Genomic DNA, 18,673 nt, shown 5'->3' with positions numbered 1-18,673 from the left:
AAATATAAAATTATTATTTTATTTCTTGCTTTGTGTGCGCGCTTCAAATGGTAGGCGGAAGTGGGAACCAGGAGGTGGCGGATTTAGCTGCAACACGTGGCTGCTGTTGCTTTTGTGATTGACGCCATTATCTTCTGCCTTGCTTGTTTATATCGACCTGTTCTCTATCAGATATTTCAACCCTGAGATCTGTGAGATCAATAACTTAACCTATTCACCCATCGGAGACGTCAGTTTTGAAAAATTTACCCCATCATTCGGTGCCTTTCGCCTCAGACCGCCTTGCATGTGTGCGTGCGTGTGTGTGCGTGCGTGTGCGTGTGTACACACTCAACACGCGAAACACGAAGGACGTAAGTAATGCTCATATTCTCACACGTATTCCTAAGAGATTTAAGAGTTTCCGATTATTTCTGATCTGATACTATAATATAGAACGCGAGAACAACAGTTGTAGTCGCTCAGAATATTGCAGATGTATACTCAGCTCCATTAAAAGTTAGATATTCTAGAGCTAAGGCAAGTAAAATAGTCTGGTATTTTAATAATTTCGTTTACTTCCCATTTACTCTATCTCTCTGTCACTCTCTCTCTATCTTTATTTCTCTCTCTCTCTCTCTCTCTATCTATCTATCTATCTCTATCTATCTCTATCTCTTTCGCCACATATGTGTGTGAGTTATATAGTTTAACAGGAATCAACACACGAAGGAAGTAAGTAATCCCCATATTCTCACACATACTCTTAGGGGATTCAAGTATTTCCGATTCGATTGAAATTGAATCCATAATAATTAGTCACATCCAAAGATAGAATCTATGAGTTTTCATTTATTTGCCTCATCTGAAGACTCTTTCATGACGGGGATCAAGCGTAAATGCCATCTTTCATCCATATTAAGGGAACCGAAACCATTTAATGAATTTCGATCCAAATTAAAATAAGGATAGATTTAAGGTTTAGCAACATGAGTTGAATTTGTCTTGGTTTTAATCCTTGGAATAGGATATCAAAGTTAAGCAATATGATTTCGTTGGATGAATTCATTTCATAATTTGAATTTTAATGATAACCGAAATGAATTACTTCAATCCGAGAAACAACGAATATTCTTGCTAATACACGCACACACAGAGACACACAGAGACGCACACACACACACACACACACACACATAAAAGGAACATTGTGTGCGTGAGAGAGTTCCCTATATACTTCGAAACGGCAGGGTCGATGTTTGAAAATTTCACACGAATCTATTTTATGAATTTAGTAGTGTCCTTATGTTTTGTATTGAAATGTCTTTAATAAGTATCGATAATCAATAATCGATAATCGATAATCAGAAAAACTTCGATGAATGAATGAACAGGCAATTTCGACTAAATTTACGCCTTATACAGTTTAATATCACAAGCGCATTTGAAAAGTTTTATTACCGCACAAGCAGAACGGCACAGCATATAAAATCAACAATGCAATTTGCAATCCTCTGATGCATTTGGGCGTAATAAAATATTAGGAGAGTTTAATTTTGGGACGCCCCTCGTATATATATTATATCATGTTTCTCTTGGTCTATCAGTCTATCCGTTCTACTTTTCTCCGGAAACTACGCGACAGATCTAGCTGAAATTTTCTATAGTTTTTTATTATGATAAGGTGTAACGAACTAAGTATTATGGTATCAAATAATATTACATTTACTCTAGAAGTTTAACATAAAACATTCATCTTAGTCAAGAGGCTATAACTTTTGCCCGTTTTTAAGCGGCTAAAAAGCCTACTTACATATATGCATATCAAACAAGACATGTTGTCACTGAGAAATGAGGGTCGACTGTTAATTAGGGGTCACATTTATAAAAGACATCTTCAGCGGAGTGTTGGGTAGTTAGATGTTTGTTCGCATTAAATTTAAATTTGCACATGTTTGTGCATAGCAGGAGGTGATTCCAAACGCAAATAGTCCGAGTAGAAAAGCTATTAGAGTAGAACTGTAACGTGCGTATCAATGTTCGATTTTACGGCACATAAGCCCTTCTGAGGGGGTTTATAAAAACGAAGCAGAACGTACCTTTTATATCTTCTTTTGTACCTCTTGACCGTGTCCTCGAATTGCTTGTGTCCTGACGTCGGCGCACCTGGAATAAAAGCTTTCTCATGTATAGCAACAGACACAAGTCTGATTTATATGGACAATTAGATCTTTATTCAGTTTCCACGGTCGAAGTTACGCCTCTGTTTCTCAATATCATCCTTAGAAGGAAGGTGGGAATTTTGCTATCGGTTTATCTGCTATCCATCCCTATCTCGTCACTCCCACGAGAAGTCTTCTATTTTTTCGGAATTAGCGACAGATTAACTCTAATTGAAATTCGACTAACTGCAATTAACTGACTAGAAATGCATCCCTATTTATTTTAAGGTGTAGGTGTGCGCGGTAACATCCCATTAACCGGTTTGCACTCAAAATGCACTGACCTGCCTCGTAAGAAAACTGTCACCATAGCAAATACGACATGATTCCTTTTCCGTAAGATGAAGATCGGTTTTCTTTTTTTTACAGACTACTACTGGCTAGGTGTGTACAAATGTCAAAAGCGATAGGAGCCGTCTATCATGTCGGAAAGTGACACAATAGTCAACGAGCGAGAATTTATGCTCTCTACCGATCGAAGTTATGACAACAGGACTATTGCTAGCACCCTCAAAATGCATCGCTAGATTGCCACGAAGAACTAGGACGTGTCCAGGGTGATGAAAAAAATTCCGGTCATGGTTATGGTCTTTGGCGTGGTTTCAAATGAGGGCTACATCATGGCACTTCACATCTTAGAAGTCTTGAAAATCAACACCTGGATGTGCTGAAGAATGTGGTGACCACCAAGTGCAGATGGTCGCTGCAGACCCTGGGTCATGCAGCAGGACTCGGCGCCGACCCACAAGTTCAAAAACCCAGACTTGGCTTCAGAAGGTGTGCTACGACTTTGTACCCTTCTCTCAATGCCCCCCCCCATCCTCCTCGACCTGAACCTACTAGAATACTTCGTTTGGTCACACGTCGAGAACAGCACCAACATGACTTTCCAAAGTCACCAAAGCCAGCCTGAACGCCGCCATCTGCCGAGTATTCGCCGAACTCCTGCCGACGCTTGTAGAAAAGGCATTCTCCCAGTTCCGGAACCGTATCTAGTCGGTGATTGAGGTTGAAGACGGCTACTTTGATGTCAGCTCTACTACATAACTAAGTTACCTGAATTGATTTTTCTAATAAAAGTTTTAAAATAAAGTTATAGTGTTGTTTTCTTTAGAGCGGCAACTTTATCGTTCAACCCTGTACTCTATGAATGGCCAAATGATTCGTTTGTAGAGATACAAGATACTGTCAGGTGTGTCTAGTTTTCTAGCACGATATAGAATACCCACTGTTTTTGCAGCAATCTTGGCAATGTCTTCAATGTATTTATTCCAAAGTAGCTCACGCACAAAATAGCTTCTCAATAATTCTGTCACGTATGAGTTTTAAATATTAAAGTGGCATCTTTGTACCTTCATTCTTATTCAAGAATTTGTTTGTTTGTTTTCAGTTGGTTGTTTAGTTTTATGGCATAGCAACCCTTTCCGAGTGATTTAATACCTAATGTGATCACTTTTGTAAAAGTTTTTATGCTTCAAGTTCTTTATATCCTCAAATATTAAACTGTGGTATGTGGTTTGCTTGTTTTGTAGAGGAAATTGTTGCTTTTGTTTTTGACTTTGCGGAACATAATTATTTTTTGCAAAGGGAAAATAAAAAACAAAACAAATAATAACATCAATGTTTCGTTCATTTTAGACTGGAAAGCTAGCGCCTTCAAACAGCCTGATCTGGTAGAACTAAGCAAAAATTTAAACTAAAAAAAAAAACGAACCACGAGTTTGAGATGACGTAATCTAAAGTTTCCTTACCGTGGGTGGTGGCATGTCTCAAGCCAAGAATTCTCATATCAGATGGAGGTTTTAGACCGCCAAAACGGTTCACTGAGTTACTGAATGCATTGCATGGCGTATCGAGTTGAGATTGCTGAATGCGGACAGGAAACCCAACAGAAGCGTTAGTTATATTTTATTAGTCGCGTGTAAGCGACTCTATAAGTCACTCCGTCGGTCCGTCCGTCGGTCGGTCGGTCTGTCCGTAACACTTTTATGCTTGGCCTTTTTAGTTAAGATCAAAGGTCTGTTGTTAATAGATGCTGTTTTTAGCTTTTTAAGCTTTTCTTGGCCTTTTGGAGTTGGTCCCCATTTCCCCTTCACTCCTCACATAAAAAATCGGCCTTGTGCATAATTTGCTCGGTGGGGGAGCAAATAAATACCGCTTTTCTTGGCCTTTTGGCCAAGATCAAGGTGTAGTATCTTTCCGGCAGATACTGCAAGCAAAGACCATATGTGGGAGCAACTCCACATATAAGACCTTGGTAAATGTAGGAGCAACACTTCTAACCAATTGTCACTATCCAGCTCCCCTACTCCCCCGGGAGTTGGTCTCCATTTCCACGTAACTCTTCACGTTAAAAATCGGCCTTGTGCCTAATTTCCTAGGTGGGGGAGTAAATAAATACCCTTTTCTTGGCCTTTTGGCCAAGATCAAAGTGTAGTATCTGTTCCGGCAGATACTTCAAGCAAAGGCCATATGGGGGGGGGGCAACCCCACATATGACCTTGGTCAATATAGGGGCAACCCTTTATACCAATTGTCACTATCCAGCTTCCCTACTCTCCGGGGAGTTGGTCCCCATTTCCCCTTCACTCCTCACAATTAAAATCGGCCTTGTGCCTAATTAGCTCGGGGGGGGGGCAAATAAATACCAACCCCACATATAAGACCATGGTCGATGTAGGGGAAACCCTTAATACCAATTGTCACTATCCAACTCCCATACTCCCTTAGGAGTTGGTCCCCATATTCCCTTCACTCTTCACATTAATAATCTGCCTTTTGCCTAATTTGCTCAGTGGGGGAGCAAATAAATACCAAACCCACATATAAGACCTTGGTCAATGTAGAGGCAATCCTTCATACCAATTTTCACTATCCGGCTCCCCTACTCCCCGAGTGGCTGGTCCCCATTTCTCCTTCACTCCTCACATTTAAAATCGGCCTTGTGCCTTATTTTCTCGGTGGGGGAGCAGATACATACCAACCCCACATATAAGATATTGGTCAATGTAGGGGCAACCCTTCATACCAATTGTCACTATCCAGCTCCCCTACTCCCCGGGGTGTTGGTCCCCATTTCCCCTTCACCCCTCACATTTAAAATCGGCCTTGTGCCTAATTTGCTCGGTGAGGGAGCAAATAAATACGCTTTTCTTGGCCTTATGGCCAAGATCAAAGTGTAGTATCATTTCCGGCAGATACTACAAGCAAAGGCACCCCACATATAAGACCTTGATCAATGCGGGGGAAACCATTCATACCAATTTTCACTATCCAGCTCCCCTACTCCCCGGGGAGTTGGTTCCCCTTCACTCCTAATTAAAAACCGGCCTTGTGTCGAATTTGTTCGCTGGGGGAACAAATAAATCCCTTTTTCTTGGCCTTTTGGCCCAGATTAAAGTGTAGTATGTGTTCTTACTACATGCTGTACTTATTGTGATATAAAGTGAGAAATAACTTTTCTGTATTAATTTAATGTAAAATGATCACCTACTTTACAAACAGTCAGTCTCAAAGCCATTCATGTTATTCTCCAGATCATTCAAGCTGTTTTTTAAGCATTCAAGTCATTCTTAAGATCATTCAATTCATTCTTAAGTTCATTAAAGTCATTCTAAGTCATTTACTTTATATTTATTTAAGTCATTTCAGCCTATTTTTCGGTCATTTTAGTTTATCTATTTCACGTCAATCCTACATTTACGCATTCATTCATTACACGAGAGCACGCGACTAATGGCTATCGGCCTTGTTTATACTAAAACTTCAGATAAAAAAACGTGCAGATTAAAGATCCGCCAATTTAGTAAGCGTGTTTAACGATATTAAAGCAATTTTGTTCGTTACTGGAAATGAGACAAACTTTAGGTAGTTTTTATGCGTGAGTGCACAAAACCCAGTGGCGTAGCAAGGGGGCGGAGGCGGTCCACCCGGGAGACGCGTACCTGGGAGCGGCATTTTGAGAGGGTAAAAAAAATTTTTTTTTTTTAATAAATGAAAGCTAACCAAAAATCTGAAATTTTATGCCGAAAAGACTTTTAGAGATATCGGAATCAGAAAAATTCACCTATTTTATGAGCGGTACATATCAGGGGCGGCATTTTGAGAGGTTTAAAATAGAAAATAGAAAAAAATAAATAAAAGCTAAAAAAAATAATCGGAATTTCTTTTCCGAAAAAGTTGCAAAAAATCGGAACTTTTAGAGGTATTGGAATCGAAAAAATGTGCCCCTATTTTACCATCGGCACCTGCCAGGTGGCGGCATTTTGAGAGGTTAAAAACAAAATAGAAAAAATAAATAAAAGCTAACAAAAAAGTTGAAATGTTATACCGAAAAGGTTGTAAAAAATCAGAACTTTTGGTGGTATCGGAAACCAAAAATGTGTCCCTATTTTATGATCGGCTCATATAAAGGGGGGGCATTTTGAGAGGGTAAAAATAGAAAATAGAAAACAATAAATAAAAATAGATAAAAGCTAACAAAATATCTTAAATTTTATACCGAAAAAAATCGGAATTTTTTGAGGTATGGGATCGGAAAAATGTGTCCCTATTTTATGAGCGGCACATAACAGGGGACGGCATTTTGTTAGGATAAAAATAGAAAATAAAAAAAAATAAAACTAAATAAAAGCTAACAAAAAGTTTGAAATTTTATACCGAAAATGTAAGAAATCGGAACTTTTGGCAGTATCGGAATCGGAAAATTGTGTCCCTATTTTACGTGCGGCACATGTCAGAGGAGGCATTTTGAAGGGTTAAAAATAGACAATAGAAAAAATAAAAAAGTTAACAAAAAAATTTTATTTTATACCGAAATGATTGTAAAAAATCGGAACTGTTGGAGGTATCGGAATCGGAAAAATGTGTCCCTAATTTACGATTCCAAAACCGATTGTTTTAAATTTTTAATTTAATTTTTCATTATTGGTACTAATGATAAATATTTATTGTTTTTAAATTATCACTGAAACTAAAATTATAATAACATCAAAATACGCTGTAAATATATTTTATTTGTAAAACAAAGTTTTAAAATAAGTTGGATAACTTTTCAAAGAAAGCAGTTGATTTATATGTTCCAAAAAATGTTGAAAAATTAAACAAAACATTTCTGTCAAGAAAAATACTTCCAAACATCACTGGTAATTAAGTGACACAACGAAAAATTAGTAACAGAAAATTACGTAATTTTGGAATTGTAGAAACATTAAGCAAGTACGGAATAAAAATCGACCATAAACAGATTTTATGATCGCCATATCAGGGGGATATAATTTTTCGATGTTATTTTTTTTTCTTGCTAGACTGTACACTGTACAGTCGACTCGCTAATTTCGTTTCACTAAAATTTGCATTTCGTTCTATCTTTTACATCCGTTCACGACCGTCATCTTGCGTACGACTTTAGTCAAGGTTGCCCATTCCTTGTATTTTTCTATAACATTTTCTTAAATAAGGAAATACTTTGAAAAGTATTTAATTAATGGAGGGGATTGCTTTACAATTCAGAGAGATTCGAAAAAGTGGTAAAAAAAATCAAATATACAACAAATAAATGTTCCCATTGGCTATAAAAGTTACTTTGCAACCTACCTGAATCATTTATTAATGTATTAAAGTAGTTTTAAACGCTCTTTATTTCACCTTAAATATTAACTTTTTAAGAGTCGTAAGAATTAAAAAAAAAAGCGAAACATACTCCCCTCTTCGTCTTCGTGAGGGAGGAACGAGGAGCTTCGTTTTCAGATTTGTTTTCGCGTGCATGTTTGGAAACTGAACCCTCAAAAACAGAAAATAAAATACTCAACAGAATGGAAAATTGGTCAAAAACATAACATTTAAAATAGAAAATAAAATGAAAGACTCTTCCCCGTAAGTTTCTTGTTTTAGTGAGGGAGTAGTAACGGGTCTCTCTCTATATATATGTATATATATATTTTTAGGATTAGGTATCTCAGAAAAATGATTTTATGGGGGACATGTCACATTTTGTGGTACGAGTACGTAACAACACACGAAGGTGCTTATAAAGAGAAATGCCATGCTATTTTTAAAAATAGAATTTTAATTTTTTTTTCAGAATATTTGCATGAATTTTCGAAGTTATTGTAATAAAGAGAATGAAGGAATCGTGCGGCATTCCGTAAAAAGTGAAAAACAAAAGAAGAGGAAGCAAATTCATAGAAAAGACTTCTATGGCCGAAATGGGCGAAAGGAAAGTCGAAAATCATGCTGAAATCGGAGATGAAGTTGATATTACTAACGTTGATACTGTTACTTCCGAAGTCGACATTGACAGTGTTGATACATTAAAAACTGTCAATGATGATGATGCACCTGAAGTTGAAGAATTGGAAAGACAAACACTAGCTGGCGCGAAAACATACACTGCAAACGATTTTACAGATGTTGGTTTATGGCCAGTTTAGATTAATGATAAAATTCGCGCTATGCTTGTTCGACAGGGATCTGATCATGAATTCAAAAAAGTAGTTCGATCAGGAACAAAGACAAAAGGCGACGTTAGAAAACTAAAAAATGGTTCTATCGGGAATTGCGCAACAATGAGGAAATTTTGAGGACATGAATGATGTATTATCCTTCCAGAGAAGACTTACTTTGTTTCTGCTGCAGACTTTTCAACTGGTCTGTCGATCTTTTCTGCTGATGTGGGTTTTACGAATTGATGGAAACTAAACCAAAAAATATATGAACATGAAGCTAGCACATCTCATGCTCAAGCGTTTCTAAACTGGAAGGATCTAGAGATCCGACTTGCTGAAAGAAAGGTAGTATTTCAAAATCTCTAGCCACGAGAATCGCTCCTATTTGTGTTTGTTGCAAATCCGTCCGATACAAAACCTAAAGGCTTTGTCAAAATTCGGTTTGATAAACCAAAAGACCACTCCAAACTCAGGTAGGACAAAAGGAGAATATTTCCAAAATTAGGTGTGATTAACCATAAGGCTATTTAAATGTTGAGTGAGAAAAAGTAAAAGGGCTATTTCAAAGTTAGATGTGACAAACCAAAAGATTATTTTAAAATGAAGTGCGACACACTAAAAGTTTACTTCGAATATAGGCGTGACAGACGACAATAAAAACTCAAAATTAGGTGCGACAAACAAAAAGGTTATTTCAAACTTAGGTAGGACAAAAAAGAAGACTATATTAAAATTAAGTATAAAAAACAAAAGGTAATTTAAAAATTATGTAAGCGAAAACGATATTTCAAAATTAGGTTTGACAAAGAAAATGGTTATTTCAAAATTAGAGGTAACAAAAAAAACGATATTTCAAAATTAGGTTTGACAAAGAAAATGGTTATTTCAAAATTAGAGGTAACAAAAAAAACGATATTTCAAAATTAGGTTTGACAAAGAAAATGGTTATTTCAAAATTAGAGGTAACAAAAAAAACGCTATTTCAAAATTAGGTTTGACAAAGAAAATGGTTATTTCAAAATTAGAGGTAACAAAAAAAAACGATATTTCAAAATAAGGTTTGACAAAGAAAATGGTTATTTCAAAATTAGAGGTAACAAAAAAAACGCTATTTCAAAATTAGGCGTGAAAAAAAGGAATTCTGTCTCTCTTTAAGCTGCATGTCTGCGTGAAAGGTAGCAACAAATGGAGATGATTTCCAAAATTAAGCATATTTAACCAAAGACTATTTCAAAATTAGGTGAGACAAAGCAAAAGGCAATTTTTTTTTTAAATAGGTGTGACATACCAAAAGTTTACTTCGAATATAGGTATGAGAGACAAAAAAAAAATCATAATTAGGTGTGACAAACAAAAAGGTTATTTGAAACTTAGGTAGAACAACTGAGAAGGCCATTTTAAAATTAAATGTAACAAACCGAAAGGCTACTTCAGAATTAGGTATGACATGCGAGAAGGCTAAAGGCTATTTCAAACTTAAGCTTGAAAAAAAAAGGAATTCTGTCTCTGTTTAATCTACATCTCTGCGTGAAAGGTAGCGAAAAACGGCTTGTTCAAAAAACCCAATGGAGTTCGTGGTCGAACTATATGTACCTAGAAAAATGCCAGCCAAAGCTCTCTCTCTCTCTCTCTCTCTCTCTCTCTCTCTCTCTCTCTCTCTCTCTCTCTCTCTCTCATTCATTCATTCATTCTCTCGTGATACAGGGACCAACCGTCCAATATGTTTTATAAAATAATGAGTAACCTCGTAACATACATTTCCCTCGGACACTCTGTCTTCATGCGAATAAAACCGCCACTTTAAAGAAGTCTCATGTGTTCGTGTGAATAGACTGGGGCGAGGAATACGAGGCGGGTTATTAGTTATAGTGTGTATAAGAAAGCATACGCCCCTCAAATGACACGATTATTCAAGCCTACAAGTGTGGGGACGATTTATTGCAATCGGAATCGGGAGTCGCAAAAATCGAAATATTTGTGGTATCAGAATCGGCAAAATATATACTTATCTTTAAAAAGCAAAAACCTTTTTTTTTTTCTTTGTTCATTACAATGTAATTTTCTATTGATGATATAAGAATAAATAATTTATTCATTTCAAATTACCGATAAAACTAAAATCCTTAGATCACATCTAAACATGTGCATTTTGAAGTTTGCGAAAATATATACGCATTATAACGATAATATGAAAAATAAAAAATAAGCAAGATTTAAAAGGAATCAGAATCGGTAATTTAGAACAGAATCGATAACTGTATCGAAATCGGTAAAAATATACTGGAATCGTCGTACCATTAAAGTCTATTTACTATCTCTCCCACGTACATACATATTTAATAAAGATCCACTAATGCGTACACACCGAATATATGTATGTATGATTCAACACAGAGCAACAACCGACGAACATAACTCCTCATAGTAATGCAACGTCGCACCTAAATATAAATAAATAAATAAATAAATAAAAGCCAGATTATGCACAAACCAGAGGATTATGAAGCGAGGATTTGATAAAACTGGACGATTATGCTCTGAAAGGCGATAGGAGGAGTGCAGATAGAAGCATGGCGGCACACACCGGAAGTTGTGACTGACTTCCGGTATGGGAAGCCATATTTTCAGCGAAGATCCTGACATTTCAACATCCATTATCTTTTGTCGATTGCTTTCTTCTTGCGGACGAAGAGGCCTTCAACTTTTTTTATACCACGATTAGCTAAAGGTTTAAATATTTTTTATATTCCTTGCTCAATTTCAATTAATTATATTGTCATTAAAATAACTATTATTATTAGTAGTAGTAGTAGTAGTAGTAGTAGTAGTAGTAGTAGTAGTAGTTGCTTTGTCATTAGTAGTATTTTTTTCTTATTCTTGTATTTTTTATTTTCTTCTTGTAGGTTTACCCTTTCTTCTTTTATCCCTTTCCACTTTTTCTTCTCCTTTTTCTTTTTCTTGTTTTTTTTCTTCGTTTTTTCTTCATTTTCTTTGTTCAATTTTTCGAGCTCTTCATTTTTGTCTTCGTTATATTCTTCTTATTAGATTTGTCTTATTCTTTTTTATATCGTATTTTTTCTTTTTTTCGCTTCCTTTTCTAACATTTTTTACTTATTATTATTTTCTGTTTTCTTCTCATCCTTCTTTGTTTTACTATTCATTCTTTCTTTTTATTCTTTTTTTATTTTTTTCTCATTTTTCCTTATTTTCTTGTTTTTCTTTTCTCTTTCTTTCTGTAAAACGGTTTCTTCCTTTACATCCATTTTCACAGCCTTTTCGTCCTTTGCGCGTTTATCTTCTTCTTCTTCTTCTTCTTTCTTCTTCGTCTTTTCCTTTCTTTTCCTTTTATTCTTTTTTGTCATCTCTCTCTCTCGTTTTACTTTTCGTCCTTTTTTCGTTTTCATTATCTCTCCCTTTCTACCTCCTCGTCGACCCTTCGTCTCTTTCCTCTTATCTTCCTTTTATTACCACTTTCACCCCTCTTCCTCCTCCTTCTTCATCATTATCATAAGCATCATTTTCTTCTTCTTCTTTTTCTTCTTCTTTTTATGTACTTTTTCTCTGCTTCTTTTTATTCTATATTATTTTTCGGTCGCTGATACTATAGCAGTAACACTACTAGTAGTAGTAGTAGTAGTAGTAGTAGTAGTAGTCGTCATTTTCTCCGCGTTCTTTCACGTTTATTTATTTGCATTTTTATTTTTTGACTTACATTGCGCTTTTCTTATTTATGGCGTTTTATTCTTAAGATTATTGCCAACGGCAGTAGCGGCTCGACGGCTCGTCTTTTTGTTATTGTTGTTGTTGTTGCTGTTGTTGTTCCTTCATTTCTCCTATTTTTCTCTCCCCTCCCTTATCCTCCTGCTTCTGGTTCCCTATTACTTTTCCTCTTTCATTTTTTTACCCCTCCTCCTCCTGTTTCTACTGTTCCCCTCCAGCTTATTATTCTCACTTCCGTTCCTCTTTCTACTTTCTATCTTGTAGTTTCTTCTATTCTTTTCTACTTTTTCATCGTCTTCCTTGTTCTTCTTCTTCTTCTTCTTCTAATCCTTTTTTCATTATCTTGACTTTTTTTCGAAATTTCTTTTATTACCGTAACATTCTTACTCCAACTTTCTCTTTCCTCCAACTCCTCCTTCTTTTCCTCCCTCGTATTTTCTTCTCCACTTTTCCCTCTTTCTCCTACCCTTCCCTTTTATTCGCTCTTTCTCCTCATGTTTAGTTTTATCTCCTCCCCCTCCTTTCTCCAGTCTTCCTTTTGTTTTCATTTTTATCTAATGTCCTCAATTCTTTCTCATTCCATTTATTCGCCTGATTTTTATAACGTTTTTAAATTCAATTATTATTATTATTATTATTATTATTATTATTACTATTATTGTTGTTGTTGTTGTTGTTGTTGTTATTATTATTATTATTATGTTATATCATTGCTACTGTTAATATTATTGTTCTATTGTTAATCTTATTGTTATTATTATTATTATTATTTATTATTATTATTATTATTATTATTATTATTATTATTATTATTATCATTATTATTATTATTATTACTATTATTATTGTTATTTTCGTTATAATTATTATTATTTTATTATTATTATTATTATTATTATTAATGTTATCATCATTTTTTTGGGTTTTTTTTATTTTTCCCTTCTTCGTTTTCTTCTTTTTCTTCCTTTCCTTCTTTTATTCTTTCTTTTTTCTCTAACCTTTGATATTCCAAACGTCTTTAATATTTTTTTTATTTATTCTGATTTTTATTTTAGTTCTTCTTCTTCTTCTTCATCATCATCGTAGAAGTCTTCCCCTTCTTTTTTCCTTTCTTCTTTTTTTTCTCTTTCTATTTAATTATTCTCTCTCACCATTTACTATTCATCCTCTAATATTTCTTCTGCTTTCTTCTTCCGGTTCTTTTTTTTTTTTTTTCATTTATAATTCTTTTTCTTTTCATTCTTTTTTCTTCTTCATCGCGCGCTTCCTTTCCTTCATTTTTTTCTCCTTATTCTTACTTTCTTCTCTTTCTCTTTCTTTTTCTTCTTCTTCTTCTTTTCTTCTTTTTCTTCTTCTTCGTCCTCTTCTTCTGTTTCTTTATCGTCTTCATTTTCTTATCTATTTTCTTCTTTTTCTCCTCATTCTTCTTTTTCTTCTTGTTAATCTGTGTGAGTGATCTCCCTTGAAAAACTCTCCCTGCTAGCGAGGCGTTTTCCGGTCGGAAGTGGGGAAGCGGCCATTGTTGTATATACTCGGTAGTTAGTGAGGAGTCGAATAAAATATTCTCTCCGTATCCGTTGTTGAAGTCCGTCATTTATATATCTATATATTTCTTTATCTGCCTGTTTCCCACCTGATGCCGTCAAATCCAACGTAAACAAATTCCTGATGAACCGCCCCCTTAAGTAGACACTTTATGAAATCTCAACACTAACATACAACGTACTGCACATGTAATAACCCTTATCCCCGAGTGGCTTCCCGGCCTTGATAAGTGGTGACCTTTAAAAAAAAACGTATTAACATTCATGTATTTTACTACTAACACTTCTTATTCTTCTTTTCCTTCTACTTGTTATTCTTCGTCTACTTTTTCTGCTTATCTATTTTCTTCTTTTTCTCTTCACCCTTCTTCTTCTTTGTCTTTTTTCTTCTTCTTTTCATTCTTGTACTTCGTCGTCTTTTTCTGCTCGTATTTTTTCTTCTTTTTCTTTTCTTCTTCTTTTTCGTCTACTTCTTTTTCTAATTTCTCTTCTTTTTTCTAAGTCTTTTTCTTCTTCTTTTTCTTCTAACCATCTTTTTTTCAACTCAATGTTCTTTCTTACTTCCTTAATTTTCTTCATATTATTCGTTTTCGCGTCCTTTCCTCTTTTTCTTCTTTTCTTACTCGTAATAAACCTTTCATTTTCTCTGACTTATCTTTTCCTCGTTCTTTCCTTTTTTCTTTCGCAATTTTCTAAATTTTCTTTTGATTTTATTCTTTTTATTCTTCTTGTATTTTCTCCCTTTTTCTTCCTTCTTTTTTTCTTTTGTAACTGTTTTCTTTTTCTTTTTCTTTTTTCTTTTTCTATGCTGCTTCTACATTTCTTTTTCATTTTTTCTTCTTCCTCCTCAGTTTTCTTCTATTTTGTTTTATATTTCTATTTTTTTTATTCCCTTTTCTTTTATTTTTTCCCCTTTTTTCTTTTTTACAAAGTAGTCACCACTTATCAACGCCCGGAGGTCACTCGAGGATAAGAGTTAATGAGTGATGGGAAAATATCGTAGTAACCGTTAGTAGTGAAAATTTGGTAAATTGGATTACTTAAGGAGACAGCTCATCAAGCACTTGTTTACGTTGGATTGAAGATAACCATATTGTAGGTAGTTGGAAAGCAGAAAAACGGAACAAAGTTCCACAGGCATGCAAGTTTAAGAAAGAAACTTTGTTAATAGAATTTACGTTTAGGTTTAGGTACAAATAAAGAGTGGAAGAAATTATTGATAGTGGTTTTAGCTAGACGGTGTTTTTTATGAAAGTCGGGCAAGGAAGACCATAGATTGGAGCTCAGACGAGCACTTGCCATGAAAATAATGATAAAGCAAAGACAGGCTCGTAGCGTCCCTTTTGTGGGAAAGAGGTTGTAGGGAAGAGAAAAGGGTATCATCCACTAAGCTACGACGAAGTCTACTTTGAACTCTGTCAAGGCAGGATAAGTTGCTTCCAGCAGCTCCTGCCCAGATGTGGTAACAGTACCCCATCCTTTCTTTGGCTTCTTCCTCTACTTCCTTCTTTTTTTTAATATCTATTTCTACTTTTTCTTTAATTTCCTCTTCTTATTTTCTTCATGTATTTTCTTTCTTTTTCTTTTTCTTTTGTGTCTTCCTCTACTTTTTTCCTTTTTTCTCTCTGTCTTCGTTGCCATCTACATTTTCTTCTTTGATTCTATTTCTTCTCATGCCCTTCTTTCTTTATTTTTAGCTTATTTTCTCTTTATCTTCCGACCCATATTTGTGTGTACACAGTTTCCTAACTTTTTAATTTTTTATTTAATATATATATATATATATATATATATATATATATATGTAATATATATATATATATATATATATATATATATATATATATATATATATATATATATATATATATATATATATAATCCGGGGCGACTCTATCCGTTCGCTTCATTCTTCGGAGGCGATAAACGTCATGTTAGTCGGCTATAGGGTGGCGAAGCGGAAGGGTGAGAGAACCAGGATGTAAGGAAGCAAGAGAGAGAACAGGCTGACGAGAGTGCGATAGTAGAAAAGGGAAGGCCACCATCCCATCTTACAATCATTAATATTACCCCACAATTCCACAAGGGAGGGGCGTGGTTCTCGTTAGGAAAGCCGGTGAATAAGCGTTAATATCGCGGTTCAAACGCAACGATGGGTTCCAGATGATGAAAGGGGTAAGAGAAGCATGATAAGCGACAAAAGGATTTTTTCTTCCTCTCTCTCTCTCTCTCTCTCTCTCTCTCTCTCTCTCTCTCTCTCTCTCTCTCTCTCTCTCTTGTACACACACGCACGCACGGATGCACACAAACGCATACACACACATATACAAACATGCACACATTTTATCTCTTCATGATCTCTCTCGGTTGCTCCCTCTCTCTTTCTCTCTCTTTCTCTCTTTCTCCCTCTTTCTCTCACTCATTCATTCTCTCCCTGTCTTTCGTGTCATTATTTAACCTTTCTTTTCCCTTCTCCTCGTTCCTCTTTCTCTCTATATGTCTCCATAAATAAATAAATAAATAAAAATGTTTATTCAATTATATTTCACCTTTTATTTATACCAATCCTTTAATTTATGAAGCTCGATGTAAGTACAGAGCATATAACAAATAAATGACAAAAATTCTATATTCCATATTTCAAGATGTCCATCTTACCGTTTATTTCTTTAAGTATGTTGAAATGTTCAGTACTTGACAGTACCTGTTTCATGGCGCAGAATCATTCATATAATTATTATGTCAATTTTTAATTAAATATTTTTATACAAAAGAGTCACCACTTATCAAGGCCCGAAGGATACTCGAGGATAAATTAAAAACACATAGACACCTCGAAGATATATAGGCCTGGTATCATTCCTGCTATACTATTTTAAAAATGCCTCGCTGAAGTTGCCTCAGTTTTGTCTCTGTTTTTACAAAGGATTCACAATTTATCAAGGTCATGCGGCCACTCGAAAATAAGAGTTTATGAGTGTACGGTTGTCCATGAGAAAATATCGTATTAATCGCTAGTAGTGAAAATTTGGTAAATGGGATTACTCAAGGGGGCGGCTCATAAAGAACTTGTTTATGTTGGAATTGAAGACTACCATATTGTAGTTAGTTGAAAAGCAGGAAAACGGAACAGAGTTCCACAAGAATGCAAATCTAACAAGGAACCTTTTTTCATGGAATTTATGTTTATGTTGAGACACAGATAAAAGATGAGGAAATTATTGATAGTGGTTTCAGTTAGACGAGTGTTTTTCGTGAAAGACAGACAGGGAAGGCATAGATTGGAGCTCAGATGAGCACTTGCCATGAAAATAAAGATAAAGCAAAAACAGTTTCGCAACGTCTCTTGGAAAAAAGTTGCAGGAAAAAGAAAAAGCATCCCCCATCTATGTTGAACTCTGTCAAGGCAGGATAATTGCTTCGAGTAGCTGCTGCCTAGAGGTGGCAACAGTACTCCATCCTTGGACGTACTTCGCTCTTATACAGGTAGAGGATTGCTTTACCAATGAGATATCTACTGGAGCTGTAGAATGATCTTAACATTTTTTCCAGCAGCCTTAGCAATGGATTTGATGTACGTGTTACATCTTAGATCAGGAGTAAAGGTCAGACCTAGAAGCTTATCAAAACATGGATCCCTCTCAGTACGAGAGCTATTCATTTTAATTGATGATAGACGAGGAGCAGAGCGTTGACGATGTAAAGATAGAAGCTTGGTTTTAGATGCATTAAAATTAATCGACCACCTTTTCCCCCATCGCACCATATGCTCAAGACCAGAGAAGAGATAATCAGAGAGAACTTGGTTGTTTACAGCCTTTGATGTGTTGCCATAGATTGTAGTGTCGTCAGCATAAATGTCTGTAATGAATGATATTAGGATGTGATTTGGGAGATGATTGATGTAGATCAGGAAGAGAGTTGAACCCAGAATGAACACCTAAGGGATACCAGCATTGACACCGTGAGCTTCTGATTTATGCTCATCAACTTCTACTTTTATGAACCTATCAGAGATAAATGATTTAATAATTGAAAAGACGTTTTGAGCTATACCGTAGCCTTTATGCCATACCCTATCAAAGGCCTTTGATATGCCAAGAGCAATTGACCTAGAAAGTAAGCCTCCGTCGAGAGATTCGCCAATCGTATGAGATATAACTTACTTTTAGGGTTGAGATGCTTTTAGCGCACAGCCTAATAAAATAAATGATTCAATACAAGCTTCTGAAATGACGAACGCAACAACTTCATAAAATGTAACACAGAAAAGGTTTATTAAGGAGAATGTGATATGTTCCTTGTCAAAAGCTGGACTCCGGCTACCTGGTGCTATCGCGGTAGTTATTCCCCGTGGAATCGTTGATACCGATAGAAATAACACCAGGTGGAGAGAGCGAAGAAAAGGAGGTCCGTTCTGTTTGGTGTATCTCTCAGTAAGGACGAGTTCTTATTCCTCAAACCGGATGCTGGCCGAATTTCTTAGGGGATAGGAAGGATCAATGCGCCGTACCCCTAATTGGCCAATATGTGACCAAATAGCACAGGAGAGAGGCATTGATTCATGGAAGAAAAAAGTACCATTTGTTTCTGCTACATAATGGGAATATTCGCAACTTTTTTTGTGATAGCATTTTTTTTTTTTTGAAAGAAGGGAAAACAAGACAAAAATATACTATTACAAAAAAAAGTTGCAAATATTCCCCAACTTTTCACACAAAAGTAAGAACTTTTTTTTTTCTTTCTCGAAAAAATAAATAAA

At 35.4% G+C, this 18,673-nt stretch overlaps 1 pseudogene; it reads left to right on the top strand.

Moving 5' to 3' along the window:
• Positions 1-4,600: 4,600 nt before the first annotated feature.
• Positions 4,601-4,727, top strand: LOC145267354 (U2 spliceosomal RNA; annotated as a pseudogene).
• Positions 4,728-18,673: the final 13,946 nt, after the last annotated feature.

This window comes from Euprymna scolopes, chromosome 42, assembly GCF_053919585.1.
Source record: "Euprymna scolopes isolate OS-2025 chromosome 42, ASM5391958v1, whole genome shotgun sequence".
In the NCBI taxonomy this organism is placed as follows: domain Eukaryota; kingdom Metazoa; phylum Mollusca; class Cephalopoda; order Sepiida; family Sepiolidae; genus Euprymna; species Euprymna scolopes.
The sequence above is the reverse complement of the archived record's forward strand: the minus strand, read 5'-3'. Positions and strand labels throughout refer to the sequence as shown.